The sequence below is a fragment of the Canis aureus genome, chromosome 24, assembly GCF_053574225.1.
Source record: "Canis aureus isolate CA01 chromosome 24, VMU_Caureus_v.1.0, whole genome shotgun sequence".
Lineage (NCBI taxonomy): Eukaryota > Metazoa > Chordata > Mammalia > Carnivora > Canidae > Canis > Canis aureus.
This window is the reverse complement of record NC_135634.1, coordinates 16,350,043-16,367,988: the sequence shown is the minus strand read 5'-3', so window position 1 is coordinate 16,367,988 and position 17,946 is coordinate 16,350,043. Positions and strand designations below refer to the sequence as shown.

The following is a 17,946-nucleotide window of genomic DNA, read 5'->3' as shown; positions in this document are numbered from 1 at the left end:
AGAGCACTTAGGTGAGTGACCGGTACATATCTCAATATGTGTTGACTCATATACATTTACAAATTATGTTTACATACTATTATGTCAATACTGAATACATTTGAAACAGGCACAAATACTGGAAATTTCAAAAGGCTGAGGTAATGATGATTTCTGATGTTGGAGAATTAACTACCACTAGGTCTCTTCCAAACAGAATTAACTTTTCCTTTATGTCTTCCATAGCCTTTGGTTCATACCTAAACTGTTATGCTACACACACTATTAAGTAATTCTTTAGCTATCTTTCCTCTGAGCTGGAAGGAAAGCTATGTAAGGAAAGTAGAAATTGTGGTTTACTTGTTAAATTCATTCATTTAGCAGATATTTAATGAGTACCTAGAGACTAAGGAATTACAGGTATCAAGATTCAGACCCTGTTGTCAAACTTAATGATCAAATAAAGAATAAAGAGGACTTAGGGAAGTAAGTAAGCAGTGACATACTGGTCTGCAATGAATGCTGTGAGGACCACAGAGATATTTAGGAGGGTACCAGCCTTGCCAAAAAGAGGACATTAGAAGAGAGGAGTTAGGTAAGTCTAGGAACTAATATAGAGTAGCCCTTGCCATGTAGTAGTTCCTCAGAAGAGAAGTGTGGTTGTTAAATGCTGACTTTTTCTGAGTTAGAGAAGATTGAGAAAAATCACTTCTCTGTTTACTGCCCAGTTCTGAACCAACCGAGAGACAAAAGGATGAGGCAAGTGAAGATCTAAATGTCATTTTTGTTAGAAATAGAGCTGTTGGAGAATGTATTCTAGGTGCTCAGCAACAATGGACTTGCTGATATTACATTCCCTGCCAGGATTCACCCACTCCTTCGGCAGCTCTGGATGAACACAGGTCCTTCCTAGGGCCCAAAGGATCAGTATCAAACTGTACTCTCTGCTGGCATGAAGGTCCCTGAAGAGAGTGGAATTGTACCATACAGACCCACTTTCTTATTGTAACTCATCAATGAGAACAATTAATCCACCTTCCCTGGAAAGAAATGAGTAGAAGAAATGGAAAGAATAAGTGTTCCTTCGTATGTGACTATTCTCCCAAATTTCAATGTCTGACATGCTTTTCAATGTCCCTGGGCACAGATGTACCTATTCCACTATATGCAGATTTCCAATATTCTCTTTTTCAGTTCTGTTTTTTCCCCTCCAATTTATTTTAGATCATGTATCTTACTTTTCATAAATCCTACCATCACTTCTTCTGTAGTTTTTGGTCAGAAATTTCTTATCAGAGTAAAGAGATTTTAAGAACATTCATGAACTCTAACTCAAGTAGTCTTACTTGATGATTACTTTTCAATAAGAAGAAATACACTTACATTTTATAAATGGATGCTACTTTCTCTTTGATGGAATCAGATATATGAAATGCCAGATGAATGGAACAGGAAATAAACTAGAGAGAATACTAATTTTACCAAAAGATGTAACAGGTGCCTTTAAATGGTAATGTACCTTACTCGATATAAGCTAGAAATGCAAATCAGACTAGAATCAGACTTCTCTGTGGGAGCCCTTAATAATAGATGCCCAATGGACCAAGGATTTCAAAGTTTAGTCTGAAATTATTTCAACCCAGAATTTTATACTAAATTTAACTATTAACCAGTTTTGGAGCAGAATAGTACATTTTTGGACATAAAGGTACTCAGTCTACTTCCCAAACACCACTTCTGAATGATTATTTGAGTGTGTAAGTCCATCTAAGCAAGGGGGTATATGAGGAGAGGACATGAGATCTGAGTCAAGGAAGTTTTACTCAGCTCAGGGAAGACAGCAGCTGTGTGGGAAACTGGCTCGACAAGACAGTCTGGCACGTGGAGGGGAAGCCTGGATTACAGGATGCTGAAGAAAAATGCAATCCTATACAATAGATATTATTATCAGAAATTCAGCAGAAGTTTGATGATGTAGTAGAGGTAGAGAATGCAAGAGACAGAAAGAGCATTAGAAAGTAAGGGAGCTCGAGGTGAAAGACCTCCAAGAAAACCATGATATAAACTACTTAAATTAGAAAAGAACAGTGGATTTTAAGAAGAAAAATGACATTGATTCCAAGTATTAGATTAAAGCAATAAAAACTGAGAGACAACTAGGATAAGCTGAGGAAAGCAAATTTAGCAAAATTTCTTATTTTACAACAACAAAAATGGTATTCAGAAACTCCAACAACAAAAACTCTCTGGGAAAGACACAATGTCAGTACGCAGCAATTAAACTAATTGGAAGAATATTTTATTTTTTTAAACATTTTATCTATTTATTTGAGAGAGAGACAGAGAACAGTGGGAGGGGCCGAGAGAGAGAGAAGCAGACTCCCTATTTAGCAGGAAGCCTGATGCGGGGCTCGATCCCAAGACCCGAAGATCATGACCTGACTCAAAGGCAGAGACTTAACTGACTGAGCCACTCAAGTGCCCCAATAAGAAATGAGTTGAAAGTCCTGTTCCAGGCTTCTGGAAGTGGAGATGCTGGGGATCGAACCCGGGGCCTCATACATGCAAAGCATGTGCTCTACCACTGAGCTACATCCCCACTGCAGGAATAGTTTGAAAAGAAGATTTTATTCAAACTGATAATAGAACCATTGAGGAGCATTGGTGTTTGTCTTTGAAAGAGAATATCATTAGATAGTTTGGTGGCTAGTTGTAAAACAGTGAACACTGTGTATTGCATTGTTTTTTAAATTGACCTGATCAAATCACAGGAGATACAGGATCCCTGGGTCGCTCAGCGGTTTAGCGCCATCAGCCCAGATCCTGGAGTCCTGGGATTGAGTCCCACTCGGGCTCCCTGCATGGAGCCTGCTTCTCCCTCAGCCTGTGTCTCTGCCTCTCTCTCCCTCTCTGTGTCTCTCATGAATGAATAAATAAAAAATCCTAAAAAAAATGTTTTTTAAAAGATTATAGTTTCAAAGTGGAATGTAAATATTACCCCTTTGAGCATGTACAGCAAGTAAAGGGAAAGGACAGAGGGTTGGAGATAAGAGTGGCAGGCACTGGGGTGCCTGGGTGGCTCAGTCAGTTCAGTGTCGGACTCTTGATTTTGGCTCAGGTTATGATCTTGGGGTTGTGAGATCGAGCCCTGTGTCAGGTTCCATACTGGGTTTGGAGCTTGCTTAAGATTCTCTCTCTAAAAAAAAAAAAAAAAAAGATTCTCTCTCTGCCCTTCCCTACCTCTCCTCCTCCCACGTCTCCATAAAAGAGTGGCAGGCACTGTGGGCACAGGCAGTGAGACATTTGGAATGCTAATGTCCTCCATTGGGCAGCAGAAGAACCAAGGGATAATCTGCCATCATGGAACGAGAAATGATTTTTTTTTTTTTAAGAAATGATTACTTAAGTTCATTGTTTGAATTTGCAGAGGTGACCACAGGAGAAACAAACACTTGATAAAAGCACATCAGAAAAAGGAGACAAGGGCTACTGGGTAGTAATGTAATAATGTACATGAAGTAAGTCAGTAGATTAGGTCGAAAGTTCATAAACCCAGATTGAGCAATGAAAGGTTATGTAAAGGTCAGAGGCAGGTATGAGAAGGAATATCTAAGCAGTGATCTCTGACCAGTGGAAGTGGAGATGGGATAGGAGAAGCAGGAGACAGCAGAGTTTTTATTACAAGCCCTTCTGATCAATTTCCCCTTCTGTGTGTGCAAATCCAGCTTTGGTCTTTACTTGTAGTGCATTTCCTAGGATTCTGATGTGTGCACACCACACTTCTATTCACTGTCCAACCTGAGAATCACTGCTCAAGTCTGCACCTAATGGAGTTGCAGTACCTGTCCCCTCTCAGTTATGCAAGTCATGTGTCCATGGAATAAGGCTTTAAAAATATGATGATCCGGGGACCTGAGTGGCTCAGTCAGTTAGGCATCTGACTCTTGATTTCAGCTCAGGTCGGGATCTCAGGGTGGTGGATCAAGCCCCAGGTTGTTCCCCAAGTTGGGGAAGATCTGCCTGGGATCCCTCGCCCTCTCCCTCTGTCCATCACTCCTCACAATGCTCTCTGTAAGATAAATAAAGCTTTAAAAAAATATGATGACCCAATGCAGTGATTGCCAAAGGATAACCTTAGAAATTTCAGGTAGTCCATTTCCTCTTCTGAAATGTAAGAGTTTTCTTTTTTTTAAGTCTTTCTTACCTCTTGTTTTTTTCCATATCCCACTGTTTTCTTTCTGTCGTCCCTGACAACAGTGAATTAATCTTTTGCCCTAAATAGTAACTCCAAACTTCCCCTGAAGTACCACAAGATGCCACAAAATGCCTACTTTCAGATCAATTTAAATTTTTATTAGTATGGCAACTCCAAATTATCTTTCTGAATACGTACACTTGGATGATTTCTATTGAAAAGTAATCAGAAAATTTAGGTGAGAAGCATCCAGGTGATTACGTTAATTACATTCTGGATTTAAACTTGTGTTTTCACTTGGGTGTGGAATCATTTCATTTTGCTTATGTGAAAGATCTATGGCCATCTCTCTTGAGGAAGTTGCAGCTTTGATTGGAGGGGCAGATCATGGATGTGGAATTTTGATGCTTGAAAGTTTATCTCTTACAAAATAATTTAATTTGATTTCATATTTCATTTGCCCTGAAAGTTAATACTTTTATTACTGTTATACTGACCTCTTCTGGAAAAGTCTTATAATGTCATCCTGATTATATGTTAGCTTTTTTTTGTTATTGTGCACTGGAGAATGGATATTAGAAAACACCAAGTTTGAGCAGCCCGGGTGGCTCAGCAGTTTAACGCCACCTTCAGCCCAGGGCCTGATTCTGGAGACCTGGGATCGAGTCCCACGTCGAGCTCCCTGCAGGGAGCCTGCTTCTCCCTCGGCCTGTGTCTCTGCCTCTCTCTCTCTCTCTCTCTCTCTCTCTCTGTCTGTCATGAATAGATAAATCTTAAAACAAAACAAAAACATCAAGTTTGGTGTAACTCTTCAGAGTTCGATTGAGGGCTCACTGTATGCAGGTGCTGAGCAAGGGGTTCATAGTCTACCAGCGAGAACATGAATATAAAGCAATGATGGCGATGTAAATACAAATAACTATTAAGTTTATAAACACAGATAGGAAGCTGATGGTGACATATGAACAGACTTTTGAAAGTTAAATAGTAGTTAGAAAGAAAAGGATGGGAGGTAGTCAGATTTAGCCGGCATCCAAAGGCGTGTAGTTTCTTCCAGAACCTAAAGCAGGAGACAAGGGAGACAGAGCTCAGTCATAAAGGTGTGTGTGCCCTGTCAAGAATGTGGCACTCCATCCTGAAGGCTCACTGAGGAGCTTTAAGCTGGGGAGTGATATGGAGAGAGTGACCTGTTCTCAGCATTTCTCGGGCAATCCCAGGAGTCAAAAATGGAACTTGGCAGAACCTGGCAGCAGAGCAGCAGCTGCTGGCAGCAGCCCTAGGTGAGACCTGATGGAGAGCCCCACAGTCAGATGGGGACCTGGAGAGAAGAGAGCAGGCACAGAAGGAGATTCTGGGGCTTAGTGACTGGGGGGCTGGTGAGTGAGGGATGTTCCCCAATCATCTCCTTTGTGGAGGATAGAGTCTTATACTGAGGAAGGAAGGATGGACGAAAGAGCAGCTTTGGGGAGATGATGAGTTTAGTATTGGAGGAAAGCTTGAGGTGGTTTGGGGGGATTTCATCATAGCAACTCACATCTACGGTTAATATCCAAAGTCACGGGAACTATTAAAAATGGGGCTACTGTACATTGATCATCTGCACCTGGGCCCCTAACATGGTCTGGTATACTTCACTAGTCAATGTACTCCCCAGCTCTTCATGGCTCCTCTAGTCTTTTCAGACTTTGAACTGTCTCATCCCCCATCATCCCCTATATCCTGTCTCTGCAGGCAAACCTTACTTCCCACTTCATAACAAAAATGCAAATAATTAGCCCAAAAAGAACCAAAGCTCTATCAGAAATTCCTTGTTTTCACTAGATCTAAAAGTGTTCCCCCCAACCCAGCATCTTAGGCAGCAGGACTGTCTGTACCCAGGCAGAAGAAGTGAGGTAGGAGGGCAGGATTGCTGATGTCAGGAGGGAGGATAAAGGTGAATCCTAGAAGGATTCTATAGTTATGTAAGACCATGCTTAACAGAAGAGCCTAGACTTCCTTTTTTTTTTTAATTGAAGTATAGTTGACACACAATCTTACGTTAGTTTTAGGTGTACAACATAGTGATTCAACAGTTGTATACATGACACAGTGCTCGCCAAAATAAGCGTAGTCACCATCTGTCACCATACAACATTATTACAATATTACTGACTACATTCCCTACGCTGTGCTTTTCATCTCCATGACTTAGATTTGACGTGAAGTTTGCACTTCTTAATCCCCTGTACCTCTTTCACCCATTTCCCCTACTCTTGCCTCTGGTGACCACATTTGTTCTCTGTAGGTATGATCCTGTTTCTCTTTGTTTGCTTGCCATGACCAAACCAGCTCTGTAACCTCTAATGAGCCATTCTACAGCCAGTGATGTTAGATGTTAGACTAGGTTTCCTTTAAGGTTTCAAATAACTTTAAAATGTTATGATTGCACCGAAAACATATGAGATGTGTATATGTGGGTTCAGCTTCTAAGCTGAAGCTAGACCTACATTCAAAGCTTTGAAGATTTTGTTTCAATAATTGCAACTATTCTATAAAATGAAAGATTTTTTTTTCTCTAAGCCCTCCTCCTGAAAGACTGAAAAGGTTGGTAGTATTAAGTGAATGGAGATCAAATCCATAACTTGACTAACATTTTTACAAAGCAGTCCACAAAACATTGAAAAGTTAATCACTATAAAAACCAATTTACTGATTGATGAAAAGGTCCCACAATATGTAACCTTTAAATGTGACATTAAAAAATAAGAATATTGAGTTAGGAGTTTCAAATTTTTACTTTTCAGACACATACTGATACAAACATACATCTCATATTATCATTTTAAGTATTATATATTTTTATATATGTGTGTGATAGTTGTGCTGTAATTTTATGTCGAACTAAATTGCTGAGTTAGAGAAAATAGTAATGAGGAGAGAGTTCATGAAAGATTTCTTAAGTATTATAAATAAATGTGTGATTAGTTGAAGCTGTATCAGCTTTTAATTTAAGGCCTGCAGCTGTTAGTATAAGAAGCATCAAATGTCAAAAGAAGTTAGAGTTATGAATAAACAGAATAAGAGAAAAAGTCTCCTGAGAAGAAAATAAAATAAATATCAAGTATATGGATTATCACTACACTCCTTCTCCTATTCAAAGTTTGGTGCTAAAATATAAATTTCAAATATTTAATTTAATCTGTGTTAATCCATGCTGCTCACCAGGCTACACAAAAATAATGCAAAATAGAAGATTATTTAAAAGCCTGATATTTGTTTCCTTTACATCTTATAAAATCAAGTAATCTAAGTGTTATTCTTTTTAAATAAAGATAAAACATCAAGATTGCATTGTTACATTCACATACCTTGTTAAAAATAATATAAATGTAGTTTACTGGAAAAGAACTGTCGTAATTTTAACATGCAGAATTTATTTACCTTCTCTTTATTCTCTTTATTAGGAGGTTCATTTCTTAAGGTTTTCTTCTCAAATATTAAAGTTTTTCACTTAAGAGGCTTACAGAAAGTGATTTTTAAGGAGTGACTTTTACATGATAATATGCATTTCACTTGAATGAGAATATTATTCTCATATCCATTTAATACAAATAAAGTCCTGAGTTCTAACTGTTGCATGTTAATTTGTAATGATTTCTATGAAATTTTGTCAACATTAGATTCTACTGGAAATGAGTCTGTTTTTTTGCTCTTCATTTAAGGTAAAGTTTATTTTAGAAAGTTATAATTACATAAGACTATCATGATTCAGGATTTAAATGTTGGTTTTGTAAGAATTTTATGGGTTTTTTTTTTTTTTTTTTTGGCCCACTTAGAGCTGTGTCCTGGAATTGGTGCCCAAACAATTTTAAGTGTGGTATGAGCTGTTTATGTCACTGAGTAAAATTAGATACGCCTGTTGCTAATAGGAGGGATGAAACATGAGACAAGGCCAAACACGTGAGAGCCTTCTCTTGCAGGCATAGTCCTGAAACCTCAAATCCTTCACTCATTCTGCAAATAAGGGGAAAGTTTGAGACATTTTGTCTCTGAAAGAGCTGGAGTTGATTGTAGCTACTTTTCCAGTGGGCTTTTTATACATCTAAGGTAAGTTATCAGTTTTAACTTGGATTTTATGTCATTAACAATAATAAGTACAAGATTTCTTGGTGTTTTTCTCTTTGTAGGTGACATAAATTTCTTTTAAGATGTTGAGTACATTTCTCTCAAAATGATTATGATTATGTATAAGAATCAATAAAATTTAGTATGGCTTCTCATTTCCACTCCTTTAAGTTACTCTACTAGTATGCTATGTATTTTTCACATGATTTGTATTTCAAATGTTTTTAATTTGTAGAATGACATGATAGCAGATCTATGTTATCAGGTATTAAGGTGTATACTATAGTTAATCTAGATAAAATATAATCTTTAAGATTACCTGTTCTAGTTCTACTCTTAAACTTTTGTGGTAGAACTACATTTGCTTCACATTTTGTCCATAGTTCTGTTACAAACATCAAAAAAATAGATTAAAATTAATGAGAGCAAGAGTCTAAGTCGTTTGAAAAATTGGGAGTAAGCAAAACAAGAGCAAATTACCAACTTCAGTTCCCAACTATTCTCAGAGTGAAAAAAAGGAAAGAATAGTTCTCTCCTAAAATCTGGAAACAAAGTGTTACTCAAAATCCAGATCAAAAAGTAAATACAGAGGAAAAGTTAAACATATGCCAACACTTAGGCCTACTAAAGTTGTCAGCTTGCTCTTTGTGCTCCCTAGGTTAATAAGGAGCAATTGGAAAAACAAGTTTAGAGGGAGGCACAGAAAAAGATAATAAGGGAAAAAAGAGCTCAACTGGCTGAAAGATTTGCCAGCACGATGGAGTAACTCACTAGTACAAAATGTACTGTGTTTTTACTTATTTCCTTGGAAACATTTTGTAGAAATAGGTACAAAGAGGCACACTCAGTTTCGAGACTAACGGTTCAAGTTGGTATTCGTCTTATAGGTTCTAGAATTTATCTAAAGTTTTCCTTCAAAGCCAAATGAAAAGTAGTATTTCAGCATATTTAAATGTCAAATTCCAAAGACTGACAAATCCAAGTTTCCAAAAGAGGCTGGCTAAGCTTGCAGTTGCAGGTGCCAAGGGCAGGCCACCCTGAAATGTAAAAGTCACTTAAACAGCTAGTGAAGAAACAGTCTGAACCCCCAACTTCCCACATTTGTTTCCCAAAAGCAAGAAATCAATCTCCCTCCCGTGTGAAAGGTGTCCTCCTTCTAGCAGGAGATACAGAGACCTCCTTATCACCAGGGGTAATATACTCAAGTCTATATAAATCCTTGTTACTTTTTACTAATTTACTCCCCCAGCCCAAATTCTGTTTAGAATTCCTTACTAACAGAAGCTCCCAAAGTTAAGTTTTCTTTGTCTTCTAAATTCCTCACAGATTTATGGTCCCTTTCTCCAAAAAGTGTAAAAACCGCCTGCCTGGGTTGTTTCTTTAGGTCTCCACCTCATCATTGGGCCTCCTTGTGTAAGTAGTAAACCTTGGGTTTTGTTTTGTTAATCTGCCTTGTGTCAATTTAATTCTTAAACCACCTGGAAGACCTTAAAAGGTAGAAGGAAAAATGTTTCCTCCCCTACACAGTTAAAGTGCCGAAAATAAAATGGCACCATGTCATTCTTTAAAATACACACCCACTGCATTGCTGTTGACTATGAAAATCAAGGAGTAATTAATTGTAAATTATGAATGAGTGCCCATTTAGTTTAATTATGCATATTTTGTAGGACCTGTGGTTCTTCTTTTCCTCCCTCTTCTACTTGGCTTCTCACAGGCCCTTGCGGCTTCCCAAATGAGCCCAGACCCTGTAAGTCCATAATTGGCATGGTTTCCTCATGGGAGCAAACAAACTACATTCCTGAGTGTGATTCTGCTACTTGTCCATTCCTCAGAACCTGCTTCTACCCCTCTGTCCTTCTCTCTCCCTTTTCTTCTCAGTGTAAGTACCATTCTCCTATCTTTGAGTTTCTCTGGACCTACTGCAAGCCCAGATTATTTCCATGTTGCCCCCGTGAGTGTTGTAGAATGCCTCATCCATTGGACTTGCCATTTCTGACTGCAGCTTCATTTTCAATTTTATATGTGATTATGCCTTAGCACAATTTATGAGAAAATTGATACAGAGTATTTAGTAATTTGTGGATGTGCAAAAGTCTCAAGACTTCTCTGAAAATCCCTCAAAATATCAAAGTCTACTTGACGCGAGTATGACTTGACGCTGGTGTGCAGCACCAAAATGAGCTGGGGATTGCAGGAGGGTTCGCTTATGCCCAAAGGATTTATGCTTCATCCATAAGCAGTGGGGTGCCATTTGAGCATTTACAACAGAAAAGCAGCAGGGACAGATTTATTCATTGGGATGCTCACTCTGGTTGCCATGGAGAGTGGATTGGGGGCATGGGAGAGGGAGAGAGGAGGAGTTCTGGAAAAGTCCAAAGACAGCTTCTGCTAAGGACTGAGGAATGAAGGGAGAGGCAGCAGGAAGAAGTCATTGCCTTTCAGATGGATATCTTAAAACCTAGCCTCACCTTTGCGACTATTTCAACTCTTTTGAACATTCTCAATTAGTTTTATTTGTGAAACATCCCTGAAAAGCATACTATCAATGAAGAGGCAGTGATTACAAGTTCAGCGGAGTCCAAGTGCCACTTTCTAGCTGTATGACCTTGCTTGTGTGAATTGCTTAATTACCCTCTCACCTCCGTTTCTTCATTTGTAAAAATAGGGATTATCACACTTTCTACCTCTTAACGTTATGATGAGTATCAAATTCAGTTCATACAAAACATACAGAAAGTGTCTGACTTCTTGGTAAACAGTAACTGTCCTTTTCCTCCTCCTGCCCCCATCTCTTCTCACCATCACCACCAATAACGGGGAAACACATAATCTCGAATTCTCAACCCCACTGTCAGGGAAGTCAGAGAGGAACCTCAGAATAGTTAGTGATCAGTGATTCTAACCTTCTCCTGGACTCCCAACAACACCATGTGACCCCTATATAGAAGATACCAGGCTTAGACTCTTTTTGCCCCAGTGGGGAATGTTCTCCACATTTGGTCAAGGCTGCTGAGGAGGAAATACTCCTTCCAGAACACAAATAGAAAACACACAAATAGTATCCTCCCTGATACTCTCACTAATTTACTGGAAATCCTGGGTGCCTTTAGTAGTTCTGAAGGAAAAAAAACTCAACTGACTGCTGGGATTCCCATGAACATTTTCCTTTCATAAAATATGTTAGATCTATCTTAAAGAAAATTTTATATACAATATTCTAAAATGTTAATCTTGGTAAAAACATAGAAGTATGCTGTCCCTGTACCAGAATGCATTTGAATATCACTTTAAATCCTCCCTTTCAATCCTGAGAAAAAGGTGTCTACAAAGATAGAAGTGAATCGTGACCTTGAAGTTCTCTGAAACTTCTTAATGAACTGTCAAAGCAATCGGAAAATTGCATACACACCACATTTGATAAGAACTTTAATTATGCCTACCTCAAGAATTTCTTTTTGCCCTAAATCTTTCATATGGAGACTTGTAACTAAAAAGAATCTCAGCTTGGTTGATACATTTAAATAATTTTCTTTTCTTAAAATTTGTCCTTTTGTATGGATATTTCTCAGAGTTAGCAATTAGGTAAATGCTATTTTTAGGGACTAGGCAAACTGAGATTTTTGAGGGGAAGGGGTCATAGAGCTGTTATGCCTGAGATTTTCAGTCCAGTCATAGAACTCCAAAGACTTAATGACACAGAGGACAGGCTCTTTTATTCTGTTTGGTTAAATGTAGCTTCCATGTGTAACTTTAAGAATATTCTGAAATCTGTCTTCCTTTGTAAATAATGTCAAACTTAAGAGTTGTATCTATACAGGATGAATGGCATGAGGGTGGACTGAAGCCCCCCTCACAAGACTGACACACAAACTGGCTACTAAATGGCTAATAAGGGTTTGCATACTTCTCTAGGGCATTGCCCACACTGCAACCCACATCTTTGTATCTAGCTGCTTCTCGGCCCTAATCAGCTGCTCTCATTGCTTGACACATGCCTCATAGAGAACATTACCTTAATGAATCACTTGTATAAGAATCCTCACCTCATGGGCAGCCCGGGTGGCTCAGCGGTTTAGCGCCGCCTTCAGCCCAGAGCATGATCCTGGAGACCCGGGATCAAATCCCACGTCGGGTTCCCTGCATGGAGCCTGCTTCTCCCTCTGCCTGTGTCTCTGCCTTTCTCTCTCTCTCTGTGTATCTCATGAATAAATAAATAAAATCTCAAAAAAAAAAAAAAAAGAAGAATCCTCACCTCAGGTTTTACTCAGGGAACCTACGATAGCGATGTTCTACTGTGAAATCCTTCAGCAAATCTGACTGAACACTTGCAAAAATCCCCATCTTTCCAAGAGCAATTATTTAGACAGGCTTTCCCGTGAGATTTGCTTGCCAGTTTATACACTCATAAACTGGCAAGCAAATCTCTTTTACTTTAGTAAAAGTCTTTAGTAAAAACACCTGTAGGACACTAAAGGCTGCCGAACTGAGGAGGACGATTGAATGGCAATGTAGTTGTGCCAGAGCTGGGATGGCCCTCGAAGCTGTCCTGGAATTGAGGAAGGGGCCTGGACTTTTGCACTCCTGCTGTGATCAAACAGTGGATGTGGGACGTTACTGTAGGTGGGGCCTTTCAGTGCCATCGAAAGTAATTCTTATCATCAATTCTCACTCCTGGCAACTGGAAGAATGAGAGCTTTGGTTCTGAAGAGTGACCAGAGTGTCACACCACTATTGTTCACCCTTGCATCACTCAGATACTTCATGTATCTAATTTGGGAATGCCGCCCCCACCCCAAGCTTCTAATCAGTCCCTTTCCCTGAGGAAACCACTGAAGCAGCTCCAATGCTGCAGCTCGTCTCCAGGTGGCAGCTGATACTCATTGTCTCTCCCTCCACTGGCCACTCATTCATGCCACCTAACACCTTTATCAGTCCCTGTAGTCAACCTGACGTTCAATTCTGAGGGGTCTGAGCCATTGGTCATTGTGCTTTTTATCAGCCTCTGTCTGAGCACTTGTCCATTTACTATCAAAAGATAGAAAGATAAGAACAGTAGACCCATAGTCAAGTGCCACAGTGCCTTTGCTGTGAAGTGATCATTTGATTCATCAAAATGTCACAGGGAGTCCCACACCAGTGGGTCCAACACCTGTAAGTCCTCAGATGGTGATGCTGGCTACAGCCATGGAGGCAAAAAAGAAAAACCCATACCCAACCTATGTGTCAGTCCCAGTCACAATAATATAATTATCTTGCCATTGAGTAGCTAGCTACTTGAACATGTCGAGGGATGGTGCTATATCCAGGCTCAGCATTGGTGTCTGGCATTGGCAGTTTACACACTCATAGCAGCAATAGCTAAGCCAGATCAGTCCTGCTGAGGGGGAGCCTTCATGCATAGCCTCTATCCCAGCCACTATGGCCACTGTGTTAATGAGCCCACTCTGGGAGCACTGGGGTGGATGATGATGAGCTGGCTGGTGTCAGCTGGCTGAGTCATTCTGGCTATTTGGTGCCTCTTGCACAGTGGACACTCTGATGAAGTTAATGTGTGAAACAAACGCCTTTGCTCTGTGTAGCCTGTAGGTGCACCCCCACCCCACCTCCGCTCTTTCCCAGATCTCATTGCCCTCTCTCTTTCAGACTTCCCCTTCCATGTCCTGATGAACCAGCCAAGACATTCACCTTCATCAATAAGACCATATATATTACAACCTCAGCTGATTTTGGTTTCCATAAAATGTACACAAGCAGTCATACTGCCAGAAGCTCTGTGCTTTGGGAAGATTTCCTCTCAGCACCTTGACTGGGCTGAGGTCGACAGCATGACTTTTGTGGCTTGTACCAACATGTTGAGTCAACCCACCCTGAAACCAATTTTGGCCTTTTTCCTCCTCTGTAAGCTGGTCATATGGGACACCCCTCAAAGGCCAGAGGACTGAGATGAGGAGAGGTGGTGGGTGACATGGAACTCCTAGTCACCTGTGCATGTAGCCTACTTGTGCCCTCTGCCTAGACCTAACTTTCTAGGAAAAAGTTCTAACTTTCAAGAGGTTGCTGATGGCTCCTGTCCTTGGTGTAGGTCTAACAACACTCAGGTCATGATGGGAAATGCCACATGGCTGTTTGGTGTGTCCCATGGTCAAGTGCCTTATCTACACAAAGGCTCAGTAGTGTTTAGAGAAATGTTTTCAAACGGCATATAATTCTCTGCTGCAGATGGCTTGGCCTTATTCCAAAATGCTAGTGATTCTTCCATCGGCTTGCCCTTTCCTCATTGTGTGGCAGCCCAGTTGTATGGCCTTGGGCTCTGTTGGAGCAGGGCTGGCTGAGTCCTTGCTATGTCCACTTGCTTTGGTGTTGCAGGCACCTCCTTCTGGGGACCAGGTCTCTCTTTAGTCAAGGGTTTCCAGGTCTGGAACCTGAATAAAAAGTTGTGATTTTTATAGGAACCAGTGGCACTCAGCCTCCTGATTATCCATCCTCAATGTCTCTTTGTTGCATAGATGGAGAGAACTCCCCTGGTGGCTGCCCAACTATCCTCATCCTCTTCAACAACTAGTAATTCTGGATTTTGTCTTTCACTATAGAAGCCATCACTTTCTCCAAGCTTTTGAGGGCCAACCTAGCGTGTATTACTGCCATCTTCCAAGACCTTTGCCATGGTGTTAAGTTCTGTATCATCAGAGGATGCTCTAATACCAAATGCTTCTTTGTCCACTTGGTATCTTCCTTGATGCGTCCAGATCCTCAGGACTCAGTGCTAGCTACATTGTTACCTGCTGACACACCTGCTGGATAGGGCCTTCTGGCCCTTTGGATAGTCCCTTTATTCCCTTATCAGGCCCTGCCTGTCCCTACCTGGTTATATGATGCTTTAACCCCAACTCTTAGTCAACTGGCCAGGAGAGAACAGGCCAAGTGGCAGGTTGTCACATCCTCTTCAAGTGGGAAGGAGGAATGGGCTACTCTTTGGACTCAGACATTCTAGGGGCATCTGGAGTTTCTAGTTTCTTAAGTGCATTGGCCCAGATGTCTCATTCCAAATATCAGGGCTCCACTCCCACCCTGCTGGGGCCCTGGCTCCAGCAGAACAGACTTGTTTGGGTTGAGAATTCAATCTTCTTTGGTACTCCATGACTCTTATAAAGGCTGGATCCTCTGTTGCTCTACCCTTCAGTTACAGGAAGAGAGGGTGTCTTCATCAGCTTCCAGAGAGGCCCTCTGATTTTTGCAATTTGCCTGGCACCATCTCAGTCTCACATTGTCTTTCTCCAGTGCCTTAAAGATGAGCCATCAATTCCGTGGCCCTTATGATTGCTTCATTTGAAGCCCTCCAACCCCTTATGCATTGCACCCACTAGTAAGTCTCCTCCCACTGATGTGCCATCCCCCGGTCACCACCAGGGACAGTTTTCACAGTGATGCCACCACAGCATGCTGTGGCATAGCCCTGTAATCCAGGAACTGCCAGAAACAGGGTCCTTGTTGTCAGTAATTGACGGATGATCCAGCTCCAAAATACCATTTTGGATTCACTTTCTCAGACTTCTTCTTACCACCAACTCTGTTACCTCTATTTCTCTGGGGGGAACAGGAAATTGAAATTTGCATAGAGGAAGTTCATTAAGAAGTATTTTTAGGAAGAATAGCTCTACAGGAGTGGAGGAAACAGGAATGGGAAGAGGAAGAAACTGTGAGGTAGTGAAAACAGAGGCCTCCATGATCCCACAGGGCTGGCTGGGGAGAGATGAGGAGTAGAGGATGCTCTCTGGAGTCAGAATGACCCTTCAAAAGGGACATGAAGGCAGGAGCCAAGCCTTCATGCCACCAGACTGACTAGTCCTAGCTGCCTGAGGGGGCATTGCTTTGGGTGAGTCTGCCCTCATCAGTCTTTGGGGCAGGGACTCAGGCGTGCATTGTGAGCAGGAAGCAGTCCTGGTGGCTGGGGGAATGAGTTTCTTGGTGATAAGGGGAGGTCTGTGTGGCACACCACAGTATCTGCTTAGAGTAATCTTCAGGTTTTATGTCTTTATGGTTATCTGATTTGGGCATGAATTTTTAGAAAATAATTTTCTTTCCTTACTTGTTTTATTTTTATAGGTATGACTAAAGTATAATCCAGTAGAACAATATAAAAATATCATTTATGGAGAATTCATCTTTGCATTATATTCAACCATTTGATCATCAGATATTGGCAATGCTCTAGGCAGTGGGACTGGCTAAGAACCAACAGGAGAAAAAAAAATCCTGCCCTTGTAGGTATGGGACAAATGATATGGGAACATAGATGCAATATATTTTGGATGTTGAGTAAGGAGACTGGAGGCAGAAGAGACCAATTTGCATTTCAGATTAATCTACTCGGATTCATAAGTAGGGGAAGAAGTTAAAGCAACCCTAGGGGCACCTGGGTGGCTCAGTAGGTTAAGTGTCTGCCTTCGGCTCAGGTCATGATCCCTGGGATCCAGCCCCACATTAGGTTCCCTGCTCAGTGGAGAGTCTGCTTTTCCTTTTTACTCTGCTGCTCCCCCTGCTTGGGCTCTCTCCCTCTTTGTCAAATAAATATAAAGCTTTCAAAAAAAAAAAAAGTTAAAGATACCACAGAACTGCTAGGATAATTTCACCTTAAATAGGGGCTAACTTCAAATAACTAATTATCCCTTACTCTATATAGACAAATTAGAGTCCATTATTATTTTGGTGATCACTTTGATTAAATCATATTCTGTAATAAAATTATTTTACAGGAACAATCATAAAAATAATTCCTTTTTATGTATGAGGAGGAATTGATAGTGAACATTTTTAACATAATGGCTCTATTTAAAATATTTATGGAAAATACATAAATATGTCATTCATATAATAGTAAATAGGTATTTGAGTTATAATTGATTCTATTAATAATATTTTAGAGTTTTTCTGATTTGATATGAGTTGTATCTGTAATAATAGTTTCCAGAACCTTGTCAAGGTTTGGCACTATCCTATTCTATAAATATACATTCTTTGAAATGCTAGTATGATCTGGCTTCAAAGTCGAAAGAGCATGAATTTTTTACTTAGTATACAATAGTAGCAAGTATAACACTATGTGCTAACCATTATTCTAGGAAAAGTGCATTTTCCCTCTGGAGCTATGATGGCAAATTTCAGGGAAATACAGGCCTCTCTATGTGTAAGATTTATAAATATATTAGGGGGTATATCAGAGCAAATGTTATAAGGTTAACTGGATTTATTGTGAATGTTAGGGATCTAATGATAATAAAATGGCTTGTTTAGAAAAATGATAGTAATCAGAGGCATAATAACCTTTATTAAACATAATTCTCATGATGTTAAATACGTATAATCCACCAATAAGTCTTACTTTCCACCTGTTGTGGGAAAGATGCCAGCAGATACAGGTGTTAGGTGGACCTTAAGAACTCTGAGAATATCAATTGTAAGCATTAGGGGGCTTAGAAGAAAACTATTACATTACTCATGATATTAGGAAAGCATTTATAAGTGATGACACCAATAAACAGCCCAGTGAGACTTTCATGTGTTAAAAAAAAAAAACTTCTTGAAAAATTGCATAATTAAAATCCTTTTTGTTGATATAACATTCAGAAAATGCTATGCAATGAAATATTTCACACATTTGTGGGCAG

The 17,946-nt window shown here is 40.1% G+C and overlaps 1 protein-coding gene and 1 non-coding gene across 5 annotated transcripts in view; one reads left to right on the top strand and one right to left on the bottom strand.

Moving 5' to 3' along the window:
- SGCG (sarcoglycan gamma) overlaps positions 1-17,946 on the top strand; it is a 127,909-nt gene that overhangs the window by 18,240 nt on the left and 91,723 nt on the right. Inside the window, exons 1-2 of one of the 4 annotated variants that reach the window (XM_077868397.1) lie at positions 8,105-8,260; positions 9,605-9,691. The exons of 2 other annotated variants lie outside the window; for them this stretch is intronic. The gene's annotated coding sequence lies outside the window, so the exon portion shown is untranslated. Of the gene's footprint in view, positions 1-8,098; positions 8,261-9,604; positions 9,692-17,946 lie in introns of those variants that run through there. One more of the 4 variants, XM_077868396.1, reaches the window with a different exon arrangement.
- Positions 2,507-2,578, bottom strand: TRNAA-UGC (transfer RNA alanine (anticodon UGC)). The gene has a single exon. It is a non-coding gene; the product is annotated as a tRNA-Ala (tRNA).